The sequence below is a fragment of the Podarcis vaucheri genome, assembly GCF_965113315.1.
Source record: "Podarcis vaucheri genome assembly, chromosome: 2".
In the NCBI taxonomy this organism is placed as follows: domain Eukaryota; kingdom Metazoa; phylum Chordata; class Lepidosauria; order Squamata; family Lacertidae; genus Podarcis; species Podarcis vaucheri.
The window spans coordinates 130,919,245-130,939,701 of record NC_138760.1 but is presented as its reverse complement, the minus strand read 5'-3'; the positions used below and the strand labels follow the sequence as shown (position 1 = coordinate 130,939,701).

General features: G+C 39.6%; 1 protein-coding gene and 1 pseudogene across 7 annotated transcripts in view; one reads left to right on the top strand and one right to left on the bottom strand.

Annotated features, from left to right (window-relative positions):
- LOC309527301 (uncharacterized protein) overlaps positions 1–20,457 on the top strand; it is a 123,294-nt gene that overhangs the window by 48,239 nt on the left and 54,598 nt on the right. The gene's annotated exons all lie outside the window — the stretch shown is intronic.
- Positions 480–17,891, bottom strand: LOC309527569 (vomeronasal type-2 receptor 26-like; annotated as a pseudogene). Its single transcript, XR_014224682.1, has 7 exons — positions 17,861–17,891; positions 15,995–16,257; positions 14,894–15,185; positions 12,169–12,960; positions 2,739–2,969; positions 1,990–2,116; positions 480–1,378 (listed from the first exon to the last, which is right to left on the bottom strand). The product of XR_014224682.1 is annotated as a vomeronasal type-2 receptor 26-like (transcript).

Genomic DNA, 20,457 nt, shown 5'->3' with positions numbered 1-20,457 from the left:
ACAGCGGAGGAGTGTGAGGCCGCTGATGCGCAGAGTGACAGGCTGGGTTTAGGATTTCAGTCCAGTAATATTCCATATTATTCCATAATGTTCAATATTCAATATTAATGGTGCTAAGAATCAAATACAGTGGTGCCTCGCAAGACGAAAAGAATCCGTTCTGTGATTCTCTTCGTCTAGCAGTTTTTTCGCCTTGCGAAGCAAGCCCATTGACGGATTAGCGGATTAGCGCTATTAGCGCTATTAGCGGCTTTTAGCGGCTTATCATCTTATCAGATCAGCTGATAAGCGGCTTAGCAGCTTAGAAAAAGGGGGGGGAGGGGAAAAAACCCGCAGGAACCCGCAAGACATTTTCGTCTTGCGAAGCAAGCCCATAGGAGATTCGTTTTGCGAAGCACCTCCAAAACGGAAAACTCTTTTGTCTAGCGAGTTTTCCGTCTTGCGAGGCATTCGTCTTGTGGGGCACCACTGTATTATGTTTAGCTTATTGTTTTCAAGTGCTCCTTCATGTTCAGATCTGGCCTCAGTAAAATAATGTAGCACTTGGGGATGAAGATGCAGCCCAGAAGCCCAGCACTGGAGGCCAAGATGGAGAAGACCTGAACGGCTATCATGTATTTCCCCTTGGTGCTCAGGTAGGTGGGCACAAAGGACACCCAAACACTGCAGAAGACCAGCATGCTGAAGGTGATCAGCTTGGCTTCATTGAAGGCCCCAGGCAGCTTCCTGGCCAGGAAAGCCACTGTGAAGCAGATGGCAGCCAGGAAGCCCATGTAGCCGAGGGCAACATAAAACATGGCCACAGACCCTTCGTTGCATTGCAGGAGGATCTGTCCTGGTCGGGAGTAAATGTCAGCTTCTGGAAAGGGTGGAGAAAATCCCAGCCAGATGGCACAAACAGCAACTTGTACACTGCAACAGGAAATGACAATGGAGTTGGACAAACGTTCTCCAAGCCATCTCCTCACCCTGTTCCCAGGCTTGGTGGCCAGGAAGGCCAGCACCACAGTGATGGTTTTTGCCAAGACAGAAGAGACAGCAACAGAGAAGATGATGCTGAAGGCTGTTTGACGGAGAAGGCAGGTTATTTTTCTTGGTTGTCCAATGAAGAGGAAGGAGGACAAAAATGAGAGAAGGAGGGAGATGATGAGGATGTTGGAGAGATCCCTGTTATTGGCTTTGACTATGGGAGTTTCCTTGTACTTAACAAAGATTCCAAACACAATGGCTGTGGTGAAGGATAAGAAGAGGGCAAAGGAAGCCAGGAGGCTCCCCAGAGATTCTTCATAGGACAGGAAGGTGACTACTTTGGGGACACATTGGTCTCTCTCCTTGTTTGGATGCTGATCTTCTGGACATTTGGTGCATTCTTTGGTATCTGCATAGAGGAAAATAGACATCAGTATCCTAATATCAGGCATATGCCTACAGGAGTCTGAATGCTGCTGCAATTGTGGGAAAAGGTGGTCATATGGGAGAGATCAAGAAGAACACTCCTTTCTTGGGCAGGAGAGAGACAAAAGTTCTCAATCTACGGTGTCCTTCCGAAAAGAGGATCTTATGAAATATGTCTAGAAAAGCTGTGTCTGTAAGATATTACAGAACCATTTTTTAAAGAGTAGACCAGGGAGGAGAACATTGGCTGGCCCAGCTGGTTTCTCCATTTGGTGTATCCATTTATGTCAATTGTGTGGTGGGAAAGGCTGGGTATTTAACAATTGGGAACATATGCAAGGCAGACTGCAGTCTCCTCAGCAGCTGATATGTGGTGCATGCATGTATTGGTTAAGAAGTGGAAAGCTGTTTCCAACCAGTGGAAACTGCCTTCCCCTACCAGTGCTACTCTTTGAACCTCCAAAAACTAGAGAGGCATTCCATTCATGGTGCATTCCGTTCATGTGTTGCCATTACAAGCATCATGTTTGGACTGGCTCAAATATCTGCCCCATCCTCCCATCAAAGGCCCTTTCCTCTGAGATTCTCTTCTACCTTCCACAGTGGAGATTGTCCCTTCTGAGCAGGGAGCGCAATCATAGCAGCACACTGGTTTTCCTTCCTGAACCTTCTTGGCATATCCAGGGCGACAGCTCTCTGTGCATCTTGAGCGAGGCGTGTTCTGGGCATAAATAGAAGGAATATGAAGGGAAAAGTGATGAAACTGAAACGTAATTGAATAAACTACGATGCCAGGATAACAATAACAGCAAACAAGAGCATGGAAACAACGATCATAAAGCACTCATATGAACAGAAGCAACAACACAATTCCTCACACTGCTGCCTTGGCATCTGCTCTTTTGTTGCACAGTTGTGAAATATGGACAAAATATGTCACTAAATGGGCCACCCTGAGGTTAGGTGTTTTCATGCTGTCCTCTTGATTTACTGAAGAGATGGGAAATAACTTACTGTACTCCAACCTTGCTCAACCATGTGCCTCTCAGATATTTTTGTCCAATGCTGGACGGGGGGGGGGGGGGCGGGGAATGGGAATTGTAGTCCAAAATATCTGGAGGGCACCAAATTATAGAAAGCTGTTCTACGTTGCTTTGTGAAGTCTGCTATTACTGGGACAACTTATACCTTCTTAAGGGCAGGCTCCATTAAATTTTATGGGATTTCATTCCAGGGAAGTATCTATAATATTGCCATCAAAGTCTCCTATGTACTATTGAAAAAGTGATTGGCGCTTAGCAGATGTCATGGTTAATGAAATGACACATGTAATCTCCCCATACCTTGTTAAACGGCAAGGGCCATACAATTGCTTCTGGATTAATGGCGAACTTCAGATTTGAGGACTTCTGTCTCTCTACGCTCCCAATTATCACTCTAGCCTTAGAGTTATTAGGAAACAGCACCCAGTTAATGATATCGAAGTCAACAGCCAGTGCCCCATTCTCATCCAAGTACTGTCCATCAGTCGAAGTATTAGAAGACGGATGGACTTCTTTCAAGAATGAATGAAGCTGGAAAGACAAAGGAAACTCCAATACTGAGAGAACATGCAACCATGTGTGATATTTCATCCCTGCTTACTCTGAATCCTAATCTCATCTGAATAAGGACTAGGGAATCTCATCTGTGATAGATTTTTAGGTCCCTGTATTCTTTTTCAGTCTTTGGGAGAGGGGGATTATCAAAGTCAGAATAATTACATATATTGTTTAAGTTTTTGGGAAAATATGTAAAGAATGATTAAAGGAAGAATGCTAAGTTCACAAAGAACAATAGTCAGCTTCCTATTGCAGGGTCCTCTTTTTGCATATCAAAAAATCTCAAGGGAAACTGTGTAAAGATCACTAGCAAATGGGCATTAGTAGCCCTGGAAATCAATGATCATAAGGAAGCTTGGAGATGGAAAGTGCTGGTTGGAGACTCCTTCCATTTGTCACAGGGCTGTATCAGAAAAAAAGCAGTTTTGGAGCTGTGTGGTTGAAACTGTAAGACGGAAGCTTGCAAGCATATTGATTTCTTTTCTTTTTTAAAAATAATATTTATTGAGATTTCAAAGACAAAAAAATACATAAAAGACAATGAAAAAATATAGAAAAGAAAAAGGGAAAAAGCATACAAAATACAAAGTATAGAAAAAAATATATATAGAAAAAACACTTAGAAACAAATTTATCCTTCCGTATCTTACATTTCATTTCCTTACTTTCCTGACCTCCTCTCACCTCCCTTTTTTGTATTCTGGTTCAATTGGTTAATTCAGCAATTCCTTTCCCTCTTTGTTTTTGTCTTAGTCCTTTAACTTAATATATTATAACTTTAAATTCTCACCTGTTAACCAGACATTTTTTCATACACCTTTATGACATTGCTGCTAGAACCACTTAATTTCATTCTGACATCATTCTAACATTCATTAATTTTACACTATTTCTGTAAATAGTCTTTAAATTTCTTCCAATCTTCTTCCACTGACTCTTCACCCTGGTCTCGGATTCTGCCAGTCATTTCCACCAATTCCATGTAGTCCATAACCTTCATCTGCCATTCTTCCAGAGTGGGTAGATCTTGTGTCTTCCAATACTTTGCAATAAGTATTCTTGCTGCTGTTGTAGTATACATAAAGAAAGTTCTGTCCTTCTTTGGCACCATTTGGCCGACCATGCCCAGGAGAAAGGCCTCTGGTTTCTTCAGAAAGGTATATTTAAATACCCTTTTGATTTCATTATAAATCATCTCCCAGAAAGCTTTAATCCTTAGGCATGTCCACCAAAGGTGAAAGAATGTACCTTCAGTTTCTTTACATTTCCAACATTTATTGTTGGGCAAATGATAGATTTTTGCAAGCTTGACTGGTGTCATGTACCACCTGTATATCATTTTCATAATATTCTCTCTTAAGGCATTACATGCCGTGAACTTCATACCTGTGGTCCATAACTGTTCCCAGTCAGCCATCATTATGTTATGTCCAACATCTTGTGCCCATTTAATCATAGCAGATTTCACCGTTTCATCCTGTGTATTCCATTTCAACAGCAAGTTATACATCTTTGACAAAATCTTAGTTTTGGTTTCTAACAGTTCTGTTTCTAATTTTGATTTTTCCACCTGGAAGCCAATTTTCTTGTCCAAATTGTATGCCTCCATTATCTGATAATAATGAAGCCAGTCTCGCACTTTGTTTTTTAATTTCTCAGAACTCTGCAATTTCAGTCTATCTCCCTCTTGTTCCAAAATTTCCCAATATTTCGGCCATTTGACCTCCATATTGAGCTTTTTCTGAGCCTTCGCTTCCATCGGTGACAGCCACCTTGGGGTTTTATTTTCCAATAGGTCCTTATATCTTATCCAAACATTAAATAAAGCTTTCCTGTCAATATGGTTTTTAAATGCTTTATGTGCTTTGACCTTATCATACCACAAGTATGCATGCCATCCAAATACATTATTAAAACCTTCTAAATCCAAAATGTCTGCGTTTTCCAGAAGTAGCCATTCTTTCAACCAGCAAAAAGCTGCTGATTCATAATAGAGTTTAAGGTCTGGCAGGGCAAATCCACCTCTTTCCTTTGCATCTGTTAGTATTTTAAATTTTATTCTAGGCTTCTTGCCCTGCCAGACAAATCTAGAAATATCTCTCTGCCACTTCTTGAAACAGTCCATTTTGTCCAAAATTTGCAATGTTTGAAACAAAAACAGCATTCTAGGCAATACATTCATTTTTATAGCAGCGATACGGCCTAGCAGTGAAAGCTTTAAATTTGACCATATTTCTAAGTCTTTTTTCACTTCAGTCCAACATTTTTCATAATTGTCTTTAAATAATTCCCATTTTTAGCTGTCATGTTAATCCCCAGGTATTTCACTTTCTTAACCACTGTTAAACCTGTCTCATTCTGAAACCTCTCTTTCTCCATCACAGTTAAATTTTTCTCTAAAACCTTTGTTTTTAACTTATTCAGTTTAAATCCTGCAACCTGACCAAATTCTTGAATCAGTTCCAAAACCGTAGATTCTGGCTCCTGTAACGTCAATACTAAGTCATCTGCAAATACTCTCAACTTGTACTGTTTAGCTCCAACTTGTATACCTTTAACCAACTGGTCCCTTCTAATCATATTCAGCAGAACCTCCAGGACTGATATAAAAAGCAATGGGGAGATTGGGCAACCTTGTCGTGTCCCTTTTTCTATCTTAAATTCTTCCGTCACCACGTTATTTACAATTAATTTAGCCTTTTGTTCTGAATAAATTGCACTTATACTGTTTTCAAAACCTTGGCCTACCCCCATCCCCTGTAGGTTCTTCTTCATAAAACTCCAAGAAATGTTGTCAAAAGCTTTCTCCGCGTCCACAAATATCAAAACTGCCTTAGTATTTATGTTCATTTGCAATTTTTCTAAAATATTGATTATGTTTCTCACATTATCAGAGAGATGTCTACCCGGGAGAAAGCCTGCTTGGTCTTTATGTATCTCTTCCACTAGCACTCTTTTTAGTCTTTTAGCCAAAATGTCTGCAAAGATTTTGTAATCCACATTGAGCAATGATATGGGGCGGTAGTTCTTAAGCTGAGTCTTTTCAGTCTCTGTTTTCGGTACAAGTGTAATATACGCTTCTTTCCACGACTCTGGTGCCCTTTTTCCTCCCATTATTTTGTTACAGACTTCTTTTAAAGGTTGTACTAGCCATTCTTTTAAAGATCTGTAGTATCTAGAAGTCAATCCATCCAGTCCTGGAGATTTACCTAGTTGCATATTCTGAATGGCACCTTTGACCTCCTGTTCAGTTATTTTATAGTTCAACATTAATTTATTTTTGTGAGAAATGTTTTGTAATCCATTAGTTTTCAAAAATTGGTCTATGTCAATCTCTTTCTGTGGCCCTTGTGTATATAATTGTTTAAAATACCTCTGGAAACAGTTTCTAATCTCAACTGGGTTCTGTATATTCCTTCCTTCCACTTCTAAGTTTGTAACAGTATTTAATTTTTGTCTTTTTTTCATTTGCCAAGCTAATAATTTCCCACATTTATTAGCCGACTCAAATGTCTTTTGTCTCATTTGTTTAATTTTCCATTCTATCTCCTGATTCATCATTTTCATGTATTGTACTTGATATAATTTTATTTCTCTCAATATCTCTTGCCACTTTGGTTTTGCTCTCAATTTCTTTTCACTTTCCTTTATTTTCTCCAATATTTTATCCTTCTTTTCATTTTGGATTCTCTTCTTTAATGCATTCTGTTGTATCAAGAACCATCTCATAACAGCTTTGCTTGCATCCCAGATTACTCTTTTTTCAACATTGGTGTTCATATTTATCTCAAAATAGTCTCTCAAGGTTTTTTGGGCCTTCTTAATCACTTCTTCATCTCTAAATAAGGTGTCATTCATCCTTCATCTGAAGGAACCGGTTGGTGTTAGTTTCATTTCCATCTTAACAGCATTATGGTCGGAGCAAGTTTTTGGGCAGATTTCCACTTTTCTTGTCTTTGGTGCCATTCCTCTAGTTACCCATATTTGGTCAATTCTTGTCCATGTCAGTTTAGCTTCAGAGAAGAAGGTTCCCTCTCTAGCCAAGGGGTTCTTTGTTCTCCAAATATCGACCAAGTCCAAGTTGTCTGTCATCTCAAAAAAGGTTTTCGGTAGTCTACCATCCTTAGTGACTACCTGTCTTTGTGCCTTGTCCATATGTGTAGATACCACTCCATTCATATCTCCCATCAAAATCACATTATAGTCCAAGTAGTCCATCAAGGTCTCATGTAGTTTTTTGTTTTTTTTAAGAATTCAGATTTCCCCTCATTTGGTGCATAAACTCCTACTATTAAAAATTTCTCTCCTTGTATTTGAATTTCAATTGCCACAAATCTTCCTTGATCATCTTTGAAGATAAATTTCGTGCATAAAATTTGGTAAATTTCGTGCATAAAATTTGATAAATTTGGTGCATAAACTCCTACTATTAAAAATTTCTCTCCTTGTATTTGAATTTCAATTGCCACAAATCTTCCTTGATCATCTTTGAAGATAAATTTCGGTAATAGTCTCTCCTTTGCATAAATCACTACGCCTCTTTTTTAAACTTTATTCGAAGAAATAAATTCCTGGCCCAATCTTTTATTAATCAATACTTTCCTATGTAGCCTTATTACATGTGTTTCCTGTAAACAAATCAAGTCCAATTGTTCCTTTTTTAGTAAGTGAAACACAGATTTCCTTTTCTGAGGGGAGTTCAAACCGTTACAATTCCAACTTAATAGTTGCAGAGCCATGATGTAGTTACTTTACTTTCCTCCAACTGCACCAAGTGCTTGTTCCTGTTCTGTAGGTGGTATCACCTTCTCCAGGTGGTCTCTTAATTCAAAAGGTAGTTTTGATATGTCTAAAGTTCCTCTTTCTAGTATTCCTGGCTCTTCTCCAGCTTCTTTCTGCAGGTCTTCACCGTGGTCTCTCAAAAATCTTGCTTTGTCGTCCTCTGATCTTATTTTTATCTTTCTTCCTTTGAAACGAAAAGAAAGGCCTTGGGGGACTTCCCACCTAAAGATGATTTTGTTATTTCTCAACAGGGCAGCCAAATCTCTGTAACTGGACCTAAGGTCTAGAAGATATTTCGGAATGTCCTTAAATATCTCCACTTTCGACTGATGTATTACCAAAGTCTTCTGGAAGTGCAGACTCAAGATTTTGTCTCTCTCCTCTTTTGTTCGGAGGGTGATCAAACAGTCTCTCACCCTGTTCTTCTTCCCTCCTCTTCCAAGCCTATCTTGAAGTTATCCTTCTCCAAATCTGGGTTCCAAAAGTCTGCAAGTTCCTGCGTAAGAAAATCAATCAAGTTGTCTTTCTCAAGTTCAGGTACAGCCCTGATTCTTAAATTCGTTTGCTTCTCCTTCAATTTAATCATAGACAGTATTGACCTATGGTCTTCCAATTGCTTGTGTATCGGTGGTAACTTCTCTTCTACAGCAACTGCTATTTCCTTTGCTTCTTCAGCTGTCTTTCGGGTCGAAGTAGATTCCTGCAGTAATTTCTCAATAGTTTCTGTGTTAGTATTTACCTTCTGTCCCAAATTGTTAATGCTTGTGGTATTTTGATCAATTTTATTTGATGCTTCAGCTACTTGTTTACTTAATTTTTCCAAAGATTCGTTAATTTTGCCAAGTGCCTGAGCTAAAACATCTTCAGAAGCCATTCCTTTGGGTTTAGATTGTGCCAATGCAGCTCCTGTTGGTAAACCAGGAGGGCTAGATGTTGATGCTCTTCGCTGCAGCCCAACGTCTGTGCGTAACGCTTTACCAGACCTCGTTGCTTTCTCCTGAAGCAAATCTATTTTCTCTTTTCCATTTGCCGTAACAGTCTAGATAATACTCAAGGTCAGTCCCACGATCAGAGTTTGTTATGAAGTGGAAAATTCCTCTGGCCCAGTTGTTATTGTAACAATCTCAAACTTCCTCTAGGGGGACACAGTAACAGGCAACAGTTGTTACATTAAAATAAATGTCCTTTTTCTTTTAATCCCCCAGCTCACAAAATAGACGGCAGTTTTAAATTCAGTTATTTTCCAGTTACTTTGAAACCAGGGGAAACCAGCCAGAAATATTGTATCTCACTTATATCAGGCTAACGGAGTTAGCTGTCAAAAAATACTTTCACCAACAGCGCATTTCACAGTACGGCATTCTATTTTTCATTGGCAGTCCGTTCCCAGGTTTAAGCGGTGGACTCTTGGCTTCCTTTTCTCTCTTTTTACAGGAAAATACAGTTCAAACCTTTCCCCCCTCCTCTCCTGCAGTCAAGGGGAGAAATAGCTTGTTTTAGATGATAGAATTATAGTCTTTTTCAAGCGTCTTTCAAGGTTTTAGCTTACAAGTTCATTGCTTTCCTCTATTTACAAAAAACGGAAGGCAGACTTCCGTTTCGGTATCCAATTACTTCTCTCCCCCCCCTCCTTTGTTTTCCCAAATTAACCTACTCACGGATTGTTGTTTTGTAGCCAAATTGTCACAGGAAAAAGGTAGCGCTCTCCGGTAACGGCTGTACGGCTTCGCTCCACAGAAGAAGCAATTGACTCACAGCACCGTGCCGCTGCCCCGCTTCACTCCGGAACCCGTAATCGGGCTCCTTTGTAAGTTGGGGGGGGGGCGCAAAAGGCAAGCATATTGATTTCTAATGATCATCTAGAATGGTTGTGTTTGCATCACTGAAGTAATTCATGTTTACTGAGTTAGATCTAGCCACAATCTACCGTTAACATTTTGTAAAAAGTCAGCCCTTATATTGATATTAGATTCTGATTCCACATGTGTTCACCTTTCAAAACTGCAATGATTCGTAGCCTTTGTTTGTTTGGTTTTTTTAATTTCTGAGGAGCACATGGTTTGAAGCTGATGATAAGTGGATCACTGCTGAGTCAGGGCATTGTTCCAATTAGTTCTTCACTGCTCTCTATGTTGTGCTACCTTTGGTGTCGCTCTGTGGGTTGCCCAAGGTGCAGAATGCTGCCTGCAAATCACTGGGCATAGTTCAATTGCTGGAGCGCCTGGTTTCCATGCAGAAGGTCTCAAGTTCCACCCTTGACTGCAACTCTGTGGAGGGTTGGGAAAGATTTCCTTCCAGACCCTACTGAGAACCACTGCCAGTCCACTGGGCAAGAGATTTTGGTTATAATACACAGTTTTCTTCATGGGAAAAGTTATGGAAAGAGGATTTGAAGTTTGTAGCCTGCTGTTCATTGAAAGAAATTTATATGAAAATGATGTACTGCTGGTATCTGACACCTAGTAAAATTGTAAAAATGTATAGAACCTGCTCAAATTTGTGCTGGAAATGTAAAAGGAAAGAGGTACGTTTTATCATATGTGGCGGTCATGTGGGGTGGTAAAAGCTTTCTGGGAAATGATATGTAATGAATTGAAAAAAATGTTTAAGATAACTTTTGTTAAAAAACCAGAGGCTTTTTTGTTAGGCATTATAGGTGCAGAAATACCAAAAGAAAACAAAAGACTGTTTATGTATGCAATAACAGCAGCAAGGATGATTCCTGCCCAGAGATGGAAAGAAGTACTGACCAGAGAAGAGTGGCAGACCAAGCTGATGGAAGATGCAGAAATAGCAAGATAGACAGGAAAGATCAGAAATCAAGAAGACCAAGTATTTTTAAAAGACTGGAATAACCTTTTAACATATTTGAGAGATCACTGTAAACAGTTGAAATAATTGGCAGGAATACAAGGACATTTGTAATGTTAACATGGATTTTGGATACTATGAATACATAACAGATTGTTGTTGTTTAGTCGTTTAGTCATGTCCGACTCTTCATGACCCCATGGACCAGAGCATGCCAGGCACATAACAGATAGGTTACAATAAAAATAAAAAAAATTCCTTCCAGTAGCACCTTAAAGACCAACTAAGTTAGTTCTTGGTATGAGCTTTCGTGTGCATGCACACTTCTTCTTCTTTTTTTTTTAGATAGATAAAATTTATTGTCATTGTCCGTATATACACAGTATACACAACAACGAAAATCAAACACCCACCCAAAGACCGGATTCACATATACCTTGCACGTATCTCCGACACTCTCATTCTATTCAAACATAATCTATAGAAACATAAAATCCAGAATATAACATAACCTGTTAAGGCATAACATAACCTAACACCTAAAGCATAACCTAAAACCTATCTCATTCCTTCCTGCTCTCTGCTTGCTAAACCTTGCAACTGGCCCTGAGATCATTATTTAATGCAATCAGAGCTCTTGGATAGAAACTATTCAGAAGGCGTGTGGTTCGTGTTTTCATTGTCCTATATCTTCTGCCCGAAGGCAATAGTTCAAAAAAGTTGTGAGCAGGGTGAGTGGGATCTCTCAGGATATTATGTGACTTCTTCAAAATGCGAGACGTGAAGATCTCATCCAGATACCTGACCTGGTATCTGAAGAAGTGTGCATGCACACGAAAGCTCATACCAAGAACTAACTTAGTTGGTCTTTAAGGTGCTACTGGAAGGAATTTTTTTATTTTGACTATGGCAGACCAACACGACTACCTATCTACTACAGATAGGTTACAGTAAAAGATTCAGGGATAAAATTTAGAATTGGAACCCATTGAGAAAAGGAAGAAGATCTCAAGGTTTGAAAGAACCCTTTTCCTTTCTAAGGTGTGAAAATGTTATGTTTACGGTGTAGAATTTTTATCTCTCTCTCTCACACACACACACACACACACACACACACACACACGAGTACCACTGCAATGTAGAGGAAACTAAGGTAGATAAACCAATGGTACACCGTATTTTTCGCTCTTTAAGACGCACCAGACCATAAGACGCACCTAGTTTTTGGAGGAGGTAAACAAGAAAAAAAATATTCTGAATCTCAGAAGCCAGAACAGCAAGAGGGATCGCTGTGCAGTGAAAGCAGCAATCCCTCTTGCTGCTTCTGGCTTCTGTGATAGTTGTGCAGCCTGCATTCGCTCCATAAGACGCACACACATTTCCCCTTACTTTTTAGGAGGGAAAAAGTGAGTCTTATAGAGCAAAAAGTACAGTAACTCCTATGTTTCTGCTGATAATGAGTGCAGACAATACGGAACTACATGGATTATTCCTCTGATTGGTATAAGGCTGCTTCCCATGTTCCTATCATGATGATTCCAGAGCTGTGATAATGAACTGCAGTTTGAAAAGGACATACCTGCCATGGCTGTAGCCTTTGACGTTCCAACCTTCCTCTTCCTCCTCCCATTGACATGTGCCGTGATCTGGATGAATATGCTTCATTTATAGCTTGAGCCACGGCTAGGATACTGAAGTAGTTGACATAGCTGTCTTGGCATAGGACTCTTTCAACCTCTTCCTGAGGTAGTACTGTCAGATTCTCCTTCTCCCTGCATTTTTCCCAACGCCTCACGGACAAGGGATGTTTTGAATATGAGCAATTAAACGCATTGTTCCAATGCTTTTCACTAGCAGAGGTTATTGGCTCACAGTAGTTATTTCTCCCCCTTTTTGGGGTCTTCATTACAAAGGACAAGGAGCCGTGGACATACTGGAAGGATTTAGTTTCATACAACAAGATTGTGTCCTGAAGAGCTGTGGCTATCCAGACTTTCTGCCCAATTTTCACCCTTTCAAGTAAGGTTTGTACCTCTAGGATTATAAAAAGTCCATATTGAGAGTCTGTAGAGTAGACAAACACATTGACTTGTCTCCAAATGGCAGGTGGTTCATGGGGTATCCACAACCAAGTTTGTTGTACTACTCTTTGTGTGAAAGCAACACAAATTTCCCTTTTGATCATCAGAGGTGTCAAGGTACCCAGGAATCTTTCTCCATTGTCATTATCTGGAGCAAAGAGGCCGACCCATGTCCATCTGAAATACTGGAGGAGTTGGATAATCCCCAGGTATTGAGTTTCTAGGTTTGGGGCCATCCGGTAGACAAAAGGGGAATGGACTTTATCATGAAGAATGAAGCCGTAACTGAGCTGCTGAGGAAAGCAAAAGAGACTGATGCGCTGTTTTTCAGGGCCAAGATCGTATACTTCTATGTGAAAGATGATGACACATTTTATTAGGGCAAACATGAAAATTTTATGTAATTTTGTAAGCAGTTTACAAAGGTGTAATACAAAAAAATCAAGATGGTAGAAGTATAAAGTCATACTTCAATTAATATGCCTTCTGAAATAATAATAAAAACCCCCTTAGTAGTTCCTGGAAAGGGGTCTGTCTGAGCTCAATTGGAAGGGTATTCCCTAAAATTAGGATACAAGCTGAGCCTCTTTCCGTTATCCCCCCCAACAGGCTAAAAGGGATTATGTGATAAGGGATTAGGCAGTTCCACAGGCATCCTGGACCCAATTTTTTTACTTATTTAGCTGCTCTAACATTTATACACTGCTTGATTGTAAAACAAACCCTCAGATTGGTTTATGAAAGATAAAACAGTAAAATCAAGAAGATTTTGCAACCATATTTTAAATATACAAAAACAGAATCGCTAAAACAGATTAATATTATGTCAATTTTCTAAGCATCATTGCAGGCTTGTCAAAACATGAATATTTTTAGCACGTGCCAAAGAGAGTACAGTGAGGTATCTGGTTGATCTCAACAGGCAGGCAGTTCCAGCATCCAGTGCAGATCTCTGAACTCAGGTGCTATATGCTGACAAGGCCTCACTCCTGTCAGCAATCATGCTGCAGCATTGTGAGCTAACCGCAGCTTCTGGATCGCATGTGAGGGAAGACCCACATAGAGAGCATTGCAGTAATCCAATCTTGAAATAACCAATGCATGAACTAGTGTGGTAAAGGCTGTTCCAGTCCAGGAATGGCCATATCTGCAGAACCAGTCATAGTTGGTATAAGGGACTTCTAGCCACCGAAGCTGCCTGACCCTCCAGCGAGACAGGTGGATTCAGAAGCACTCCAAAACTGTAAACCTGCTCCTTCGGGGAGAACATAACCCTGTCCAGGTGTCAGGGACTGGGCAGATGAGGAGGAGCGGTGGAGACCGTTGCCCCAAGAAGCTTCCAGTCAGGAGGCAGATGAAGAGAGTATGGACCCAGGTCTGTGGTGGTGGCAGATGGGAAACATCCCAGAACAAGAGAAGAGCTGCAAAATAATGGATAGTGAAGAACAGGAGCAAGGTGGCAGGTGTACTAGCCCTGAACAGAGACAGGAATCAGATGCATTAGAAACAGTACAGCAGCCAGTTGACGTGATGTCCCTTGAGAGTCAACAGCTCAATCTTTGAAGAAGTACATTCCATGGTCTCCGTGTGTTTCTGTTTACTACTGATATAAGTACTGAAAAGAAGCTCTGTGTGTGTCTGGTTTCACTAGGCCAAGTGAGTTGTTTGAAGTTTTCATCATGACACCTGGGGGTAGGCAATTGACCAATTTCTTGGAAATGGGAGCTACTCACCAGAAGTGCCTCCATCTTGCTGGGATTCAAACTCTGCTTGTTTTTCCTCATTTACTTCATCACTGTGCCCACACTTCAAAAGCTGATGAGAAGATAACTAGAACCAGAATAAGCTCTGCCTTAAGTGACACTGTACAAACATCAGTTCCTTCCCTGCTACCCGCATTCAGAACAAAAAAAAAAAAAGGATGTTTTCAGCACAATAAAATGGGGGAAAGGCTGAAAATAACATCCACCCACCCACCCATTCATTTATTTATTCATTCATAAATAAATAACATGGAGAAAGGGTCATAGCCCAGTGGTAGAATATCAGTTTCACATGCAGAAGATCAATTTATTTAAGAAAATATTTCTATATGACTCTTCAGTGTTTCAATTAGGTGTATAAAGTAAGCAATACAATCAGTTGCATTAAGGTAAGCATAACCTGTTCTTTTACGAGATGGCAAATGTTTCCAGGTGTGCTTGACTTGAACCTAATTCTTACTTGTGGGATTTTGTATATGCCCAGCATGCTTGCAATGTGCGTGGAGACGTCAGATTCACCCCCTTCAAGAACCGCCAGCAGCTTTCTCCATCTTCCACACTTGTAGTTTGGAATATTGATTTTCCCACCAGCAAGCAGGTCTGTCAGGGCATCAGAAGTGGTTCTTCCATCAAAATAGGTATCATAGATGCTGTAGCCCAGGGTGATGTTGGGTAAGAGCCTGGGATCCTGATTAATCTCTTGAACTGTAAGTGAGAAGGAAAGAATGTGCCAGACCCTTCTAGTCATCCAGCTGCAAAAAAGTGTGTCATAAAGTGTGTCAAAAGTGTGTCACCCATGGTGCAGTGAAAATGATAGTCACATACATTTTGTTACTAGATGAAGGAGGCTGGGAAGTAGGGCAGCATTGGGTGGTGACCCCTTAGGGCACCCAAACAATTTTGTGCTTATTAGCTGCCACTGTGTCAAAAGAACACTCCAGGCATTGTCTTTCTCACAAATCTGGTCCCCAAATAATGGTTTGCATGTTTGTGGTGGGGTGTGGGAAGAGTAACCCTTCACATCAGACAGGAAGTCTTAGGGATGCTGGGCTCTGCTGAGCACTACAAAAAATGTCTCCTGAGCCAAACTTAGCCCCACAGGCTGCATTTCAAGTGCTGTAAACACTTACAGTTTCCAATTGCATAGTTTGCGTTTAGCCAGGGGGGAAAGAATTGTCCAGTTCCTGCAGAAAATGGTTCCCTCCAACTATTTTTGAACCTAGCTATAAAGGAGAATACATTGGGCAATAGATATTGGTCATAATATAGATATGAAAGCATTGCAGCAATTGTGGAATATGGATATAAAATCTACAGCATGCTATGGTTTAAGAGAAAACTATAAGAGGGCATATGTTGCTTTTCTTGAACATTATGCTTCTACTCAGATTTTCAAATTGCATTTGATCCCATTGACTGAGACGTTCCCCCCATCTTCAAACAAAGAACAGGCAATAGTAATTTATCAGGGGTACCTGAAAATAGGGGGTTGACCCTTGTAGAGCAAGAGAATTGGAGAGTAATTTAGGAAGGAGAAATATGCTAATACATCATTACTTACTTCAGAAATGCGCTTACTGGGGTGCTGGAAAAGCTAAAGGGAAGTTGACTTCCAATTAATCTTGAAGATATGACTCCACTAATGAGGAGGTCTCCTTGCCGGTGATAATTCACAGCCAGATTTTTATCCTCAATCAGATTCAGTGGACATTTTGCCCTCTGCTGCATTTCGTAGGTTGCAAGAGGCAGCAATAAAAGCAGTGTTATCATTCTGTGGTCTGCCTGCTACACTTCCCTTCTGACCGTTCCTCTCAACACAAGTCACTAATTAGAAACACCCCCTCAAACTCTTGCAAGACAGAGGCTTCATTGACTTGACAAAGGCAAGGTTGTTCAGCTCTGGCTTCAGAGCTAAAATGGGGCTGAAGGGAAGGGTGATAGTTCAGTGGTGGAGCATCTCTTTTCCACCCAGAAGGTGCCAGGATCCACCTCTGCTAACTGCTCCAGGTAGGACTGAGGATGTTCTTGACCTGGAGAGCTGCTGCCAACCAGAAGATAGCACTGAGCTAGAAGGCAGCTTCCTATTACACACAGGCCCTATTATACAGGGCGATGTTTATGTTGCAAATTTATTGTAATGTATGTGTTGGTCTTTTGCTTATTTTTCTTTGGTTCTTGTCTGTTTTTGTAAGTTTTTGGCTGTTTTTAAATTTGGAGGTTTAAGTATATATATGTTGGTGGGAAACTGTCGTGTGACGGGCCAATGGCCGTAATAAATATCAATCAATCAATCAATCAATCAATCAGCTTCCTATTGATTACGCTCCACAAGGACCTATCTCCTGTACCCTTTCACCTGCCCTATATCTTGACTGCATGGATTCTGTGGCACGCAATATATTTTATACATCAAACTTTTCAAGCACAGTGAATAACCTCCTGCTGCCCTTAATTGTGATGTTTGCATTGTTGTTCCCAAAGGTAACATTTGAAGATTATTTGATTATGGGAAGGATAATAATAGATCACTGTGGTTCTGATGATTGTAAGGGGAAGAAACATCTCTTCTGAAACTTTATGGGAGCAGGTGGAGAACAGGAGAAAAACATGTTGACTCAGGAATCTGACATGGTTCAAGGAGGAAGAAAGTGGTGCATGATTGACATCAGAAGAGCCCTGAAGCTGAATCAGGCCTAAGGCCTATAAAGTCCAGTATCCCGTTCTCAAAATGGGCAACCACCTGCCCCAAACAGAAGCCCATAAGCTGGAGATCAGTGCAGCAGCACTTTCTCTAAATATGTTCCCCAACAACTGGTACTCAGAGCATCCTCTCTCCAATATTGGAAGGGGAAACATTTCTTCAATTGCCAGGAGCTATTGTCGTATGAAATTCCTCTCCTAGTCCCCCTCAATTTTTCTCAACCAAGTAGCCCAATTTAGGGTTTGGGTGGGCAAGGTCTTGTTGTCGTTGTCATGAAGAATTTTAATTTAGGGTCATTCCTCTGACAGTGTGAGGATAATCAAACAGAGATTTCTGACTGCACACAGCTCCTTCCAGCTGTGCTACAGACTCTAGATTGGTTAAGACTATACAGGAAGGCACCAGAAATAGGTAATAGAAGGATATTTTATTTCAAGAATCAGAGTCCTAATACAGAAAATAAATCTGCAGGTAGGTGTGACCAGAAAATAGGGGGGGGTGCCTTTAACAGCCCGACTCCCTGTTAAAAGACTCAGAGCCCCTCAAGTTCGTGATAGGTCAGAGAAAAATGAGCTGAGGCAAGATCCTGTGAAAGCGAGGCAGATCTTTATTATTCTGTTGCAACAGAAGTTCCCCCATCTTTCCAAATAGCTCACTTTCTCATGTAAATCCTATAAATAAACAAACTGTTTGGAATTAAGAGACCTGCTCCTATTCAAAACTGACCTGGCAGGTATCTGTTAAGCAGAGCAGACATGTCAAAAGAGCATCTTCTTCTGAGACAAGGCATAATCTAACATTGCTGTTGGCAGCATTCCATATTTTTTGATGGATTATTTTGAAATAAATAGTCAAGGGCTAACAAAGTTACAGACAGTATGGGATGCAAGCAAGGCTGTAATGAGAGGACTCTTTATACAACAAAACTCATTTAAAAGGAAATTGAGAGAGAAAAAGAAAAAAGAAATATTAGAGGAAATTATGAAAAAGGAGAAACAGCTGCCAAACAAAGCAAATAAAGAGGCAGTAAAACAGGCAATCAAAACATTACAAACCCAATATTCAGTGATTATAAACGAGGAAATCAGCTGGAAAATAAAAAGAGTAAAACAAAAATATTTTGAGCATGCAAATAAACTGGGGAAGTTGTTAGCCTGGCAGTTGAATAAAAGTAAACAAAGGAACTCCATAAATAAAATTAACATAAATGGCAAAATTACAGGCAAGCTGAAGGAAATATGAGAAGGGTTTGTTAAATATTTTTCTGAGCTGTATAGACAAGGGAAAGAAAAAACATTTAAGATAGAAGAGTACATCAGAAATAGCAATATGCCATATTTAAAAGAAGAACAAAGGAACATCCTTAACTCCCAGATAACAATGCAAGAAATACCTGAGGCAATAAAAAGCTCCAAAAATGGCAAGTCTCCAGGCCCGGATGGCTTTACGGCAAAATATTATAAGATATTAAATGAACAATTAGCGAACCCATTGAAAGATGTCATGAGTGAAATATTGAACACAGGCGAAATCCCAGAAACATGGAAACAGGCCTATATAACAGTAATTCCAAAACAAGACATAGATTTGCTGCAAATTAAAAACTATAGGCCTATCTCCTTGTTAAATAATGATTACAAATTGTTTGCAAATATTCTAGCTAATAGATTAAAAAAATATATTAAATGAATATATACATCAAGATCAAGGCGGGTTCCTACCAGGAAGACAAATGAAGGCGAATATAAGGAATATTTTGAATATAATAGAATATTTGGAGGCTAAAAATGAAAAGAAAGTGGCAATGATGTTTATAGACACTGAAAAAGCCTTCGATAATGTTTCTTGGAAGTTCATGATAAAGCTGCTAGAACAAATCAGAAGTGGTCCCAAGTTTTTAAAAGCAATAGCAGCAATCCATTCAGAACAAAAAGCTAAACTAATTATAAATCAGGTGATAACGGATGACTGTAAGATCCAAAAAGGAACAAGACAAGGATGCCCATTATCACCACTATTGTTTATTCTGGTCTTGGAAGTACTTGCCAAAAACATAAGAGCAAATAAAGAGATTACAGGTGTAAAAACTGGGAAAAGTGAATTCAAGTTAAGAGCGTATGCAGATGACCTAGTGATAACAGTGGAAGAACCTAAAACTTCACTCCCTAAAGTAATAGAAAAAATTCAGAATTTTGGGGAAGTGGCAGGATTTAAGCTAAATAGGAATAAAATTAAATTATTGGTTAAAAACATGAAGGATGATGAAAGAATCGAATTAGAACAAAACATTGAGATTGAAGTCCATAAAAAGGTTAAATATTTAGGGATTTGGTTAACATCAAGAAATATAAACCTATTTAAAAAAAACTATGAAAAAATTTGGCTTGAGGTAAAAAGAAATTTAGAAATATGGAGCAGAATGAATCTCTCAATGTTAGGAAAAATATCAGCGATTAAAATGAATGTGTTGCCAAAAATGCTATTTCTTTTTCAATCAATACCAGTCATCCTGAAAGATGAATGCTTTAAAAAATGGCAGAAAGAGATTTTAAGATTTATCGGGGGGGGGGGGGGCAAAAGGCCAAGGATAAAACATAAAATACTTACAGATGTAAAAGATAGAGGCGGGTTTGCCCTTCCAGACCTTAAATTGTATTATGAATCTGCTTGTTTGGTATGGATCAGGGACTGGATGAGATTGGACAAGCAAGAGGCATTAGAACTGGAAGGACATGACAACAGATTTGGCATGCATACTTATGATACGGGAAAGGGAAGATTCATTGAAGTTTTTGCAACCATATAATCAGGAAATCATTAATGAGAGTATGGGAGAGATACAAAGGCTTATTGGAACAAAATACCCCGTGGTGGCTCTCACCACATAAAGCATTACTTGGAAAGAAAGGAAAATGGCTCACATATGTTGATTTATTAAAGGAACATGATGGAAAATGGAAATTTTGAGATTATGATGAGATCAAAGACCACTTTCAGAGTTGGTTGCATTTTTTACAACTATATGAAACATATAAAGAAGACAGTAAGAAAGGATTTAGTTATACTAGATCTAGGTTTCAAACAGAAGTGATTGAAGGGAAAGTGAAACCACTTAAGGCCGCATACAGCATACTATTAGAATGGGAGACAAAAGACGAAGAGGTAAAATCAGTTATGATTAAATGGGCACAAGATGTAGGTCACAACATTATGATGGAAGATTGGGTTAAATTATGGAAAACTGACTTAAAATTTACAGATTGTTCCTTATTGAAGGAGAATTACTTGAAGATGATGTACAGGTGGTACACAACACCAGTGCA